This window comes from Zootermopsis nevadensis, unplaced genomic scaffold, assembly GCF_977971745.1.
Source record: "Zootermopsis nevadensis isolate Lab colony 2312 unplaced genomic scaffold, Znev_1.0 Znev_ptg000061l, whole genome shotgun sequence".
NCBI lineage: Eukaryota > Metazoa > Arthropoda > Insecta > Blattodea > Termopsidae > Zootermopsis > Zootermopsis nevadensis.
In genome coordinates this window covers 21,130,077-21,144,894 of record NW_028259192.1, presented here as the reverse complement: position 1 = coordinate 21,144,894, position 14,818 = coordinate 21,130,077, and the positions used below count along the sequence as shown (strand labels likewise).

Sequence of the window (14,818 nt, the reverse complement as noted above, 5' to 3'; positions counted from 1 at the left end):
TTACAGAAGATGTACATGACTTAGTGATGACACAACGTCTTCAGAAGACATATAGCATGGACGCAGTTACAGAAGATGTACATGACTTAGTGATGACACAACCTCTTCAGAAGACATATAGCATGGACGCAGTTACAGAAGATGTACATGACTTAGTGAAGACACAACGTCTTCAGAAGACATATAGCATGGACGCAGTTACAGAAGATGTACATGACTTAGTGATGACACAACCTCTTCAGAAGACATATAGCATGGACGCAGTTACAGAAGATGTACATGACTTAGTGAAGACACGATCTCTTGGGAAGACATAGCATGGTCGCAGTTGCACACGATGCACATGACTTAGTGAAGACACGATCTCTTGGGAAGACATAGCATGGTCGCAGTTGCACACGATGCACATGACTTAGTGAAGACACGATCTCTTGGGAAGACATAGCATGGTCACAGTTGCACACGATGCACATGACTTAGTGAAGACACGATCTCTTGGGAAGACATAGCATGGTCACAGTTGCACACGATGCACATGACTTAGTGAAGACACGATCTCTTGGGAAGACATAGCATGGTCGCAGTTGCAAACGATGCACATGACTTAGTGAAGACACGACCTCTTGAGAAGACATAGAGCATGGTCGAAGGTATACACGACGCACATGACTTAGTGAAGACACGACCTCTTGAGAAGACATAGAGCATGGTCGCAGTTACACACGATGTACATGACTTATTGAAGACACGACCTCTTGAGAAGACATAGAGCATGGTCGCAGTTACACACGATGTACATGACTGAGTGAAGACACGATCTCTTGAGAAGACATAGAGCATGGTCGCAGGTATACACGACGCACATGACTTAGTGAAGACACGACCTCTGGAGAAGACATAGAGCATGGTCGCAGGTATACACGATGCACATGACTTAGTGAAGACACGACCTCTTGAGAAGACATAGAGCATGGTCGCAGTTACACACGATGTACATGACTTAGTGAAGACACGACCTCTTGAGAAGACATAGAGCATGGTCGCAGTTACACACGATGTACATGACTGAGTGAAGACACGATCTCTTGAGAAGACATAGAGCATGGTCGCAGTTACACACGATGTACATGACTGAGTGAAGACACGATCTCTTGAGAAGACATAGAGCATGGTCGCAGGTATACACGACGCACATGACTTAGTGAAGACACGACCTCTGGAGAAGACATAGAGCATGGTCGCAGGTATACACGATGCACATGACTTAGTGAAGACACGACCTCTTGAGAAGACATAGAGCATGGTCGCAGTTACACACGATGTACATGACTTAGTGAAGACACGACCTCTTGAGAAGACATAGAGCATGGTCGCAGTTACACACGATGTACATGACTGAGTGAAGACACGATCTCTTGAGAAGACATTGAGCATGGTCGCAGGTATACACGACGCACATGACTTAGTGAAGACACGACCTCTTGAGAAGACATAGAGCATGGTCGCAGGTATACACGATGCACATGATTTAGTGAAGACACTACCTCTTGAGAAGACATAGAGCATGGTCGCAGTTACACACGACGCACATGACTTGGTGAAGACACGATCTCTTGAGAAGACACAGAGCATGGTCGCAGGTATATACGACGCACATGACTTAGTGAAGACACGACCTCTTGAGAAGACATAGAGCATGGTCGCAGTTACACACGATGCACATGACTTAGTGAAGACACGACCTCTTGAGAAGACATAGAGCATGGTCGCAGTTACACACGATGTACATGACTGAGTGAAGACACGATCTCTTGAGAAGACATAGAGCATGGTCGCAGGTATACACGACGCACATGACTTAGTGAAGACACGACCTCTTGAGAAGACATAGAGCATGGTCGCAGGTATACACGATGCACATGACTTAGTGAAGACACGACATCTTGAGAAGACATAGAGCATGGTCGCAGTTACATACGATGTACATGACTTAGTGAAGACACGACCTCTTGAGAAGACATAGAGCATGGTCGCAGTTACACACGATGTACATGACTGAGTGAAGACACGATCTCTTGAGAAGACATAGAGCATGGTCGCAGGTATACACGACGCACATGACTTAGTGAAGACACGACCTCTTGAGAAGACGTAGAGCATGGTCGCAGTTACACACGCTGTACATGACTTAGTGAAGACACGACCTCTTGAGAAGACACAGAGCATGGTCGCAGTTACACACGACGCACGTGACTTGGTGAAGACACGATCTCTTGAGAAGACATAGAGCATGGTCGCAGTTACACACGACGCACATGACTTAGTGAAGACACGACCTCTTGAGAAGACACAGAGCATGGTCGCAGGTATACACGATGAACATGACTTAGTGAAGACACGACCTCTTGAGAAGACATAGAGCATGGTCGCAGTTACACACGACGCACATGACTTGGTGAAGACACGATCTCTTGAGAAGACACAGAGCATGGTCGCAGGTATACACGACGCACATGACTCAGTGAAGACACAACGCCTTCAGGTGACATAAAGCATGGTCGTAGTTACAGAAGATGTACATGACTCAGTGAAGACACGACCTCTTCAGGTGACATAAAGCATGGTCGTAGTTACACACGATGTACATGACTCAGTGAAGACACAACGCCTTCAGGTGACATAAAGCATGGTCGTAGTTACAGACGATGTACATGACACAGTGATGACACGACCTCTTCAGGTGACATAAAGCATGGTCGTAGTTACACATGATGTACATGACACAGTGAAGACACGACCTCTTCAGGTGACATAAAGCATGGTCGCAGTTACAGACGATGTACATGACTCAGTGAAGACACAACGCCTTCAGGTGACATAAAGCATGGTCGTAGTTACACACGATGTACATGACTCAGTGAAGACACAACGCCTTCAGGTGACATAAAGCATGGTCGTAGTTACAGACGATGTACATGACTCAGTGAAGACACAACGCCTTCAGGTGACATAAAGCATGGTCGTAGTTACACACGATGTACATGACTCAGTGAAGACACAACGCCTTCAGGTGACATAAAGCATGGTCGTAGTTACAGACGATGTGCATGACTGAGTGAAGACAAAACGCCTTCAGGTGACATAAAGCATGGTCGTAGTTACACTTGATGTTCGTGACATATTAAATTCATAGAAGACACTGCCACTTTGAAGACGATGAACGGGTACATTTTAGATGGCGTGCGTAATTGAAAGAAGACAGTACGACTTGGAAGATACAGCACGAGTACATTTAGGTATGACGTACGAGATTGACGCAAGACAATACCACTTTGAAGATATTGCAGGCGTATATTAATTAGTGAGGAAGTTGACTGACGGAAGACACTACTATTTGCAAAGCAAGAGAGGGGTACACTTAGCGATGACGTACGAGATTCAATGGAAACTTTACCGCTTCGAATATACAAGGCAGGGGTAAGTTTGCCTATAATGTACGAGATTGACGGAAGACCGTATTACTTGAAAGATAAGGCAGGCGTATATTGACGGGTGACGTACGTTGTTCATATAAGACACTACCATTTGTAAGTGAAGGCAGAGAAACATTTAGGAATGAGGCTCGTGATTCACGTAAGTCAGTACCACGGGTACATTTAGCAATGACGTGCGTGAGGCACAGAAGACAGTACCACTTGGAGGGCAAGGCAGGGATGCGTTTAGGAATGAAGTACGAGATTCAGTGAAAATACTAGGACTTGGAAGACAAGGAATGGGTACATTTAGAGATGACCTGAGTTATTGACACAAGACACTAGCAGTTTGAAGACAAGGCGGGGATACATGTAGCAATGACGTGCGTGATTCATATAAGACATGGTCAGTTTGAAGTCACATTTATTTATGCCGTACGAGATTGAGAGCAGGCATGACGTGCGAGATTGACAGACGGCAGTAGCAGAGATTGACGGAAGGCACTACCACGTCCAACACTAGGCAGGGGTGCGTTTAACAATGACATACGAGATTGAGGCAAGATTCTACCACATCGAAGACAAGGCAGAGGTGCGTTGAGCGATGACGTACGATATTCACACAAGACATTACCACACCCAAGACAAGGCAGGGGTGCGTTTAGCTATGATGTAGGAGATTGACAGATGGCAGTAGCAGAGATTGACGGAAGGCACTACCACTTGGAAGGCAAGGCAAGGTTGCATTTAGGAATGTGGTGCGTGATTCACAAGAGATAGTAGAATTCCTAGGACAGGGAAGGAATATATTTAGGGGTGACATACGAGATTTACCCGATAAAGTACTACTACTAGTACTGCTTGGAAGACAAGGCACGGGTAGATTCAGCGATGACGTACTAGATTCATTGAAGACACTTGTACATCGAAGTCAAGGCAGGCGTATATTTATTGGTGACGTATGAGGTTCACCGGAGACACTATGACTTGGAAGACAATGCACGGGTACATTTAGGTATGACGTAGGAGATTCACACAAGACACTAGTACTAGTAAATTCAGCAATGACGTAATAGATTCACACTAGATATCTTACGAGATTCATCCGAGATAGTTAAATTTGGAAGAAAAGACAGGGTTATATTTAGCTATGACGTACGAGATTCACCCAAGACAAGGTACGTGTACATTTAGCGATGACGTGCGTGATTCACTGAAGACACTAGAAGTTCGAAGGCAAGGCAGCGGTATGTTTTGCGTATGATGTACGAGACCCTAATACTTCCTGGACAAGGCAGTCGTATATTCACCGGTGACGTACGTGATTCACATAAGACAGTACAACTTGGAAGGCTAAATTTTGCTTTGACGTATGAGAGTCACGCAAGAGACAAGCGCTGTTAGGATAAGGCAGGGGTACATTTAGCAGTGACTTGGTAGTTTCACAGAAGACACTACAACTTAGAAGACAAGGCACGTGTACATTTAGGAATGACGTGCGTGATTCACATAAGACATGACCACTCTGAAGACACGGCAAGAGTACATTTACCTATGACGTACGAGATTCACACAAGACAGTACCACATTGAAGACAAGGCATGCATGTAATTAAGCAACGACGTGAGTGATTGACATAAGACAGTACCAGAGTGAAGACACGACAAGAGTACATTTACCTATGACGTACGAGATTCACACACGACAGTACCACATAGAAGACAAGGCATGCATGTAATTAAGCAACGACGTTAGTGATTCACATAAGACATGACCACTTTGAAAACACGGCAAGAGTACATTTACCTACGACGTATGAGATTCACACAAGTCAGTACCACATTGAAGACAAGGCAGGGGTACATTTAGCATTGACGAAATTCACGTAAGACATGAACACTTTAAAAATAAGGCATGGGTACATTTAGCAATGATGAGATTCACGTAAGACATGAAGACTTTAAAGACAAGGTAGGTGTACATTTAGCAGTGACGTACGAGATTGACATAAGACATGAGGACTTTAAAGACAAGGCAGGGGTACATTTAGCAATGACGAGATTCACGTAAGACATGAGCATTTTAAAGAAAAGACGTGAGTACGTTTAGCGCTGAGGTACGAGATTCACATAAGACATTGCACACTTTGAGTACAAGGCAGGGATGCATTTAGCGATGACGTACGAGATTCACACAAGACACTATCACTTGGAATTGAAGCGAGGGGTATATTGAGGAATGAAGTAGTTGATTCACACAAGACACTACCACTTGGAAGGCAAGGCAGGGGTGCATTTATGAGTGCAACACAATACCACTTGGAAAAGAAGGCACGTGTAAACTCAGCAATGAAATACTAGAATTACAGAAGACACACATTGAAGAAAAGGATGAGGACTTTAAACACAAGGCAGGGGTACCTATGACGTACGTGATGGAGACAAGACAATACCATTTAGATGGCAAGGCAGGGATACATATAGGCATGACGTATGAGAATCGCAAAAGGCAGTACCAGTTCCATAAGGGAAGCGTGCGTTTAGTAATGACGTAAGAGTTTGACGCAAGGCAATACCATTTTGAAGACAAGGCAGGGGCGCATTTAGCTATGACGTCGGAGATCCGCGCAAGACCTAACCACTATAGGAAAGATGTGGCAAGCGAGGGGTATATTGAGAAATTATGTACTAGATTCACACAAGACAAGGGTGTATTTAGCAAAATATTTAGCATTTAGTGATGACGTACGAGATTCAGACAAGACATGAGGACTTTAAAGACAAGGCAGGGGTACATTTAGTAATGACGAGCGTGATTCACATAAGGCATCAGGTCTTTAAAGAGAAGGAAGGGGTACATTTAGCAATGACGTCCGTGGTTGACACAAGACACTACCACATGGAAGGAAAGGCAGGGGGTACATTCAGCGTAGACGTTGGATTCAGACAATTCATGACTACAGTGAAGACAAGGCAGAGGTATATTTAGAGAATGACGTACGAGGTTGAGTCGAGACGTGCGTGATTCACAGAAGACATGCGAGATTCACACAAGGTAGTAGTACCACTTGGAAACAAGGTAGGGGTGTATATAGCGATGACGTACGAGATTCACAGAAGATACGGGTGTCCTTAGCAATGACGTGCGTGATTCAGACAAGACATTAGCACTTGGAAAGCAAGGCAGGGATACATTCAGCAATGACGTACTAGATACACACCAGATTCTACCACTTGCAAGAAAAGTCACGGGTTGATTGAGCAATGACTTGCGAGATTTAGTCCTGATACACAGTTACACACGATGCACATGACTTAGTGAAGACACGACCTCTTGAGAAGACATAGAGCGTGGTCGCAGTTTCACACGATGTACATGACTTAGTGAAGGCAACGTCTTCAGAAGACATATAGCGTGGTCGCAGTTTCACACGACGCACATGACTGAGTGAAGACAACGTCTTCAGAAGATATATAGCGTGGTCGCAGTTTGACACGACGCACATGACTTAGTGAAGACAACGTCTTCAGAAGACATATAGCGTGGACGCAGTTTCACACGACGCACATGACTGAGTGAAGACAACGTCTTCAGAAGACATATAGCGTGGACGCAGTTTCACACGATGTACATGACTTAGTGAAGACAACGTCTTCAGAAGACATATAGCATGGTCGCAGTTTCACACGACGCACGTGACTGAGTGAAGACAACGTCTTCAGAAGACATATAGCGTGGTCGCAGTTTCACACGACGCACATGACTGAGTGACGACAACGTCTTCAGAAGACATATAGCGTGGTCGCAGTTTCACACGACGCACATGACTGAGTGAAGACAACGTCTTCAGAAGACATATAGCATGGTCGCAGTTTCACACGACGCACATGACTGAGTGAAGACACGACCTCTTGAGAAGACATAGAGCATGGTCGCAGTTTCACACGATGTACATGACTTAGTGAAGACAACGTCTTCAGAAGACATATAGCGTGGACGCAGTTTCACACGACGCACATGAGTTAGTGAAGACAACAACTTCAGAAGACATATAGCATGGTCGCAGTTTCACACGACGCACATGACTGAGTGAAGACAACGTCTTCAGAAGACATATAGCGTGGACGCAGTTTCACACGACGCACATGAGTTAGTGAAGACAACATCTTCAGAAGACATATAGCATGGTCGCAGTTTCACACGACGCACATGACTGAGTGAAGACAACGTCTTCAGAAGACATATAGCGTGGACGCAGTTTCACACGACGCACATGACTGAGTGAAGACAACATCTTCAGAAGACATATAGCATGGTCGCAGTTTCACACGACGCACATGACTTAGTGAAGACAACGTCTTCAGAAGACATATAGCGTGGACGCAGTTTCACACGACGCACATGAGTTAGTGAAGACAACATCTTCAGAAGACATATAGCATGGTCGCAGTTTCACACGACGCACATGACTGAGTGAAGACAACGTCTTCAGAAGACATATAGCGTGGACGCAGTTTCACACGACGCACATGACTGAGTGAAGACAACATCTTCAGAAGACATATAGCGTGGTCGCAGTTTCACACGACGCACATGACTTAGTGAAGACAACGTCTTCAGAAGACATATAGCGTGGACGCAGTTTCACACGACGCACATGAGTTAGTGAAGACAACATCTTCAGAAGACATATAGCATGGTCGCAGTTTCACACGACGCACATGACTGAGTGAAGACAACGTCTTCAGAAGACATATAGCGTGGTCGCAGTTTCACACGACGCACATGACTTAGTGAAGACAACGTCTTCAGAAGACATATAGCGTGGACGCAGTTTCACACGACGCACATGACTTAGTGAAGACAACGTCTTCAGAAGACATATAGCGTGGTCGCAGTATCACACGACGCACATGACTGAGTGAAGACAACGTCTTCAGAAGACATATAGCGTGGTCGCAGTTTCAGACGACGCACATGACTGAGTGAAGACAACGTCTTCAGAAGACATATAGCGTGGACGCAGTTTCACAGGACGCACATGAGTTAGTGAAGACAACATCTTCAGAAGACATATAGCATGGTCGCAGTTTCACACGACGCACATGACTGAGTGAAGACAACGTCTTCAGAAGACATATAGCATGGTCGCAGTTTCACACGACGCACATGACTTAGTGAAGACAACGTCTTCAGAAGACATATAGCGCGGTCGCAGTTTCACACGACGCACATGACTGAGTGAAGACAACGTCTTCAGAAGACATATAGCGTGGACGCAGTTTCACACGACGCACATGAGTTAGTGAAGACAACATCTTCAGAAGACATATAGCATGGTCGCAGTTTCACACGACGCACATGACTGAGTGAAGACAACGTCTTCAGAAGACATATAGCATGGTCGCAGTTTCACACGACGCACATGACTGAGTGAAGACAACGTCTTCAGAAGACATATAGCATGGTCGCAGTTTCACACGACGCACATGACTGAGTGAAGACAACGTCTTCAGAAGACATATAGCGTGGACGCAGTTTCACACGACGCACATGAGTTAGTGAAGACAACATCTTCAGAAGACATATAGCATGGTCGCAGTTTCACACGACGCACATGACTGAGTGAAGACAACGTCTTCAGAAGACATATAGCGTGGTCGCAGTTTCACACGACGCACATGACTTAGTGAAGACAACGTCTTCAGAAGACATATAGCGTGGACGCAGTTTCACACGACGCACATGAGTTAGTGAAGACAACATCTTCAGAAGACATATAGCATGGTCGCAGTTTCACACGACGCACATGACTGAGTGAAGACAACGTCTTCAGAAGACATATAGCGTGGACGCAGTTTCACACGACGCACATGAGTTAGTGAAGACAACATCTTCAGAAGACATATAGCATGGTCGCAGTTACACACGATGTACATGACTGAGTGAAGACACAACCCCTTTAGGAAACGTATAGCATGGACGCAGTTACAGAATATGTACATGAATCAGTGAAGACAAAAAGCCTTTAGGAAACATATAGCATGGACGCATTTACAGAAGATGTACATGACTTAGTGATGACACAACGTCTTCAGAAGACATATAGCATGGACGCAGTTACAGAAGATGTACATGACTTAGTGATGACACAACGTCTTCAGAAGACATATAGCATGGGCGCAGTTACAGAAGATGTACATGACTTAGTGAAGACACAACGTCTTCAGAAGGCATATAGCATGGACGCAGTTACAGAAGATGTACATGACTTAGTGAAGACACGACCTCTTGAGAAGACATATAGCATGGACGCAGTTACACACGATGTACATGACTGAGTGAAGACACAACCCCTTTAGGAAACGTATAGCATGGACGCAGTTACAGAAGATATACATGACTCAGTGAAGACAAAAAGCCTTTAGGAAACATATAGCATGGACGCAGTTACAGAAGATGTACATGACTTAGTGAAGACACGACCTGTTGAGAAGACATAGAGCATGGTCGCAGTTTCACACGATGTACATGACTTAGTGAAGACAACGTCTTCAGAAGACATATAGCGTGGACGCAGTTTCACACGACGCACATGACTGAGTGAAGACAACGTCTTCAGAAGACATATAGCGTGGACGCAGTTTCACACGACGCACATGACTGAGTGAAGACAACGTCTTCAGAAGACATATAGCGTGGACGCAGTTTCACACGACGCACATGACTGAGTGAAGACAACGTCTTCAGAAGACATATAGCGTGGTCGCAGTTTCACACGACGCACATGACTGAGTGAAGACAACGTCTTCAGAAGACATATAGCGTGGACGCAGTTTCACACGACGCACATGACTGAGTGAAGACAACGTCTTCAGAAGACATATAGCGTGGTCGCAGTTTCACACGACGCACATGACTGAGTGAAGACAACGTCTTCAGAAGACATATAGCATGGACGCAGTTACAGAAGATGTACATGACTTAGTGAAGACACAACGTCTTCAGAAGACATATAGCATGGACGCAGTTACAGAAGATGTACATGACTTAGTGAAGACACGATCTCTTGAGAAGACATATAGCATGGACGCAGTTACACACGATGTACATGACTGAGTGAAGACACAACCCCTTTAGGAAACGTATAGCATGGACGCAGTTACAGAAGATGTACATGACTCAGTGAAGACAAAAAGCCTTTAGGAAACATATAGCATGGACGCAGTTACAGAAGATGTACATGACTTAGTGATGACACAACGTCTTCAGAAGACATATAGCATGGACGCAGTTACAGAAGATGTACATGTCTTAGTGATGACACAACCTCTTTAGAAGACATATAGCATGGACGCAGTTACAGGAGATGTACATGACTTAGTGAAGACACAACGTCTTCAGAAGACATATAGCATGGACTCAGTTACAGAAGATGTACATGTCTTAGTGATGACACAACCTCTTCAGAAGACATATAGCATGGACGCAGTTACACACGATGTACATGACTGAGTGAAGACACAACCCCTTTAGGAAACGTATAGCATGGACGCAGTTACAGAAGATGTACATGACTCAGTGAAGACAAAAAGCCTTTAGGAAACATATAGCATGGACGCAGTTACAGAAGATGTACATGACTTAGTGATGACACAACCTCTTCAGAAGACATATAGCAAGGACGCAGTTACACACGATGTACATGACTGAGTGAAGACACAACCCCTTTAGGAAACGTATAGCATGGACGCAGTTACAGAAGATGTACATGACTCAGTGAAGATAAAAAGCCTTTAGGAAACATATAGCATGGACGCAGTTACAGAAGATGTACATGACTCAGTGAAGACAAAAAGCCTTTAGGAAACATATAGCATGGACGCAGTTACACACGATGTACATGACTTAGTGAAGACACGACCTCTTGAGAAGACATAGAGCATGGTCGCAGTTGCACACAATGCACATGACTTAGTGAAGACACGACCTCTTGAGAAGACATAGCATGGTCGCAGTTGCACACGATTTAGTGAAGACACGACCTCTTGAGAAGACATAGCATGGTCGCAGTTGCACACGATGCACATGACTTAGTGAAGACACGATCTCTTGGGAAGACATAGCATGGTCACAGTTGCACACGATGCACATGACTTAGTGAAGACACGATCTCTTGGGAAGACATAGCATGGTCGCAGTTGCACACGATGCACATGACTTAGTGAAGACACGATCTCTTGGGAAGACATAGCATGGTCGCAGTTGCACACGATGCACATGACTTAGTGAAGACACGATCTCTTGGGAAGACATAGCATGGTCGCAGTTGCACACGATGCACATGACTTAGTGAAGACACGATCTCTTGGGAAGACATAGCATGGTCACAGTTGCACACGATGCACATGACTTAGTGAAGACACGATCTCTTGGGAAGACATAGCATGGTCACAGTTGCACACGATGCACATGACTTAGTGAAGACACGATCTCTTGGGAAGACATAGCATGGTCGCAGTTGCACACGATGCACATGACTTAGTGAAGACACGATCTCTTGGGAAGACATAGCATGGTCACAGTTGCACACGATGCACATGACTTAGTGAAGACACGATCTCTTGGGAAGACATAGCAGGGTCGCTGTTGCACACGATGCACATGACTTAGTGAAGACACGATCTCTTGGGAAGACATAGCATGGTCGCAGTTGCACACGATGCACATGACTTAGTGAAGACACGACCTCTTGAGAAGACATATAGCATGGTCACAGTTGCACACGATGCACATGACTTAGTGAAGACACGATCTCTTGGGAAGACATAGCATGGTCACAGTTGCACACGATGCACATGACTTAGTGAAGACACGATCTCTTGGGAAGACATAGCATGGTCACAGTTGCACACGATGCACATGACTTAGTGAAGACACGATCTCTTGGGAAGACATAGCATGGTCGCAGTTGCACACGATGCACATGACTTAGTGAAGACACGATCTCTTGGGAAGACATAGCATGGTCACAGTTGCACACGATGCACATGACTTAGTGAAGACACGATCTCTTGGGAAGACATAGCAGGGTCGCTGTTGCACACGATGCACATGACTTAGTGAAGACACGATCTCTTGGGAAGACATAGCATGGTCGCAGTTGCACACGATGCACATGACTTAGTGAAGACACGACCTCTTGAGAAGACATATAGCATGGTCACAGTTGCACACGATGCACATGACTTAGTGAAGACACGACCTCTTGAGAAGACATATAGCATGGTCACAGTTGCACACGATGCACATGACTTAGTGAAGACACGATCTCTTGGGAAGACATAGCATGGTCGCAGTTGCACACGATGCACATGACTTAGTGAAGACACGATCTCTTGGGAAGACATAGCATGGTCACAGTTGCACACGATGCACATGACTTAGTGAAGACACGATCTCTTGGGAAGACATAGCATGGTCGCAGTTGCACACGATGCACATGGCTTAGTGAAGACACGATCTCTTGGGAAGACATAGCATGGTCACAGTTGCACACGATGCACATGACTTAGTGAAGACACGATCTCTTGGGAAGACATAGCATGGTCACAGTTGCACACGATGCACATGACTTAGTGAAGACACGATCTCTTGGGAAGACATAGCATGGTCGCAGTTGCACACGATGCACATGACTTAGTGAAGACACGACCTCTTGAGAAGACATAGAGCATGGTCGAAGGTATACACGACGCACATGACTTAGTGAAGACACGACCTCTTGAGAAGACATAGAGCATGGTCGCAGTTACACACGATGTACATGACTTATTGAAGACACGACCTCTTGAGAAGACATAGAGCATGGTCGCAGTTACACACGATGTACATGACTGAGTGAAGACACGATCTCTTGAGAAGACATAGAGCATGGTCGCAGGTATACACGACGCACATGACTTAGTGAAGACACGACCTCTGGAGAAGACATAGAGCATGGTCGCAGGTATACACGATGCACATGACTTAGTGAAGACACGACCTCTTGAGAAGACATAGCATGGTCACAGTTGCACACGATGCACATGACTTAGTGAAGACACGATCTCTTGGGAAGACATAGCATGGTCGCAGTTGCACACGATGCACATGACTTAGTGAAGACACGATCTCTTGGGAAGACATAGCATGGTCGCAGTTGCACACGATGCACATGACTTAGTGAAGACACGATCTCTTGGGAAGACATAGCATGGTCGCAGTTGCACACGATGCACATGACTTAGTGAAGACACGATCTCTTGGGAAGACATAGCATGGTCACAGTTGCACACGATGCACATGACTTAGTGAAGACACGATCTCTTGGGAAGACATAGCATGGTCACAGTTGCACACGATGCACATGACTTAGTGAAGACACGATCTCTTGGGAAGACATAGCATGGTCGCAGTTGCACACGATGCACATGACTTAGTGAAGACACGATCTCTTGGGAAGACATAGCATGGTCACAGTTGCACACGATGCACATGACTTAGTGAAGACAAGATCTCTTGGGAAGACATAGCAGGGTCGCTGTTGCACACGATGCACATGACTTAGTGAAGACACGATCTCTTGGGAAGACATAGCATGGTCGCAGTTGCACACGATGCACATGACTTAGTGAAGACACGACCTCTTGAGAAGACATATAGCATGGTCACAGTTGCACACGATGCACATGACTTAGTGAAGACACGACCTCTTGAGAAGACATATAGCATGGTCACAGTTGCACACGATGCACATGACTTAGTGAAGACACGATCTCTTGGGAAGACATAGCATGGTCGCAGTTGCACACGATGCACATGACTTAGTGAAGACACGATCTCTTGGGAAGACATAGCATGGTCACAGTTGCACACGATGCACATGACTTAGTGAAGACACGATCTCTTGGGAAGACATAGCATGGTCGCAGTTGCACACGATGCACATGGCTTAGTGAAGACACGATCTCTTGGGAAGACATAGCATGGTCACAGTTGCACACGATGCACATGACTTAGTGAAGACACGATCTCTTGGGAAGACATAGCATGGTCACAGTTGCACACGATGCACATGACTTAGTGAAGACACGATCTCTTGGGAAGACATAGCATGGTCGCAGTTGCACACGATGCACATGACTTAGTGAAGACACGACCTCTTGAGAAGACATAGAGCATGGTCGAAGGTATACACGACGCACATGACTTAGTGAAGACACGACCTCTTGAGAAGACATAGAGCATGGTCGCAGTTACACACGATGTACATGACTTATTGAAGACACGACCTCTTGAGAAGA

The 14,818-nt window shown here is 45.4% G+C and overlaps 1 long non-coding RNA gene across 1 annotated transcript in view; it reads left to right on the top strand.

The window, feature by feature from the left end:
- LOC147871252 (uncharacterized) overlaps positions 1-14,818 on the top strand; it is a 74,972-nt gene that overhangs the window by 10,584 nt on the left and 49,570 nt on the right. The window lies entirely within an intron of this gene.